Source organism: Arachis duranensis, chromosome 6, assembly GCF_000817695.3.
Source record: "Arachis duranensis cultivar V14167 chromosome 6, aradu.V14167.gnm2.J7QH, whole genome shotgun sequence".
Classification (NCBI taxonomy): Eukaryota; Viridiplantae; Streptophyta; class Magnoliopsida; order Fabales; family Fabaceae; genus Arachis; species Arachis duranensis.
In genome coordinates this window covers 13,712,774-13,713,230 of record NC_029777.3, presented here as the reverse complement: position 1 = coordinate 13,713,230, position 457 = coordinate 13,712,774, and positions in this window count along the sequence as shown.

The window sequence follows — 457 nt, the reverse complement described above, 5'->3', positions numbered from 1 at the left end:
CCCAGGCCTAAGCGGCTAAATCAAGCTGTCCCTAACCATGTGCTTGTGTCATGAAGGCCCAAGTGAAAAGCTTGAGACTGAGTGGTTAAAGTCGTGATCCAAAGCAAAAAGAGTGTGCTTAAGAGCTCTGGACACCTCTAACTGGGGATTCTAGCAAAGCTGAGTCACAATCTGAAAAGGTTCACGTCATGTGTTTGTGGCATTTATGTATCCGGTGGTAATACTGGAAAACAAAATGCTTAGGGCCACGGCTAAGACTCATAAGTAGCTGTGTTCAAGAATCAACATGCTTAACTAGGAAAGTCAATAACACTATCTGAAATTCTAGGTTCCTAGAGAAGCCAATCATTCTAAACTTCAAAGGAAAAAGTGAGATGCCAAAACTATTCAGAAGCAAAAAGCTACAAGTCCCGCTCATCTAATTAATAATTAATATTCATTGATATTCTGGAATTTA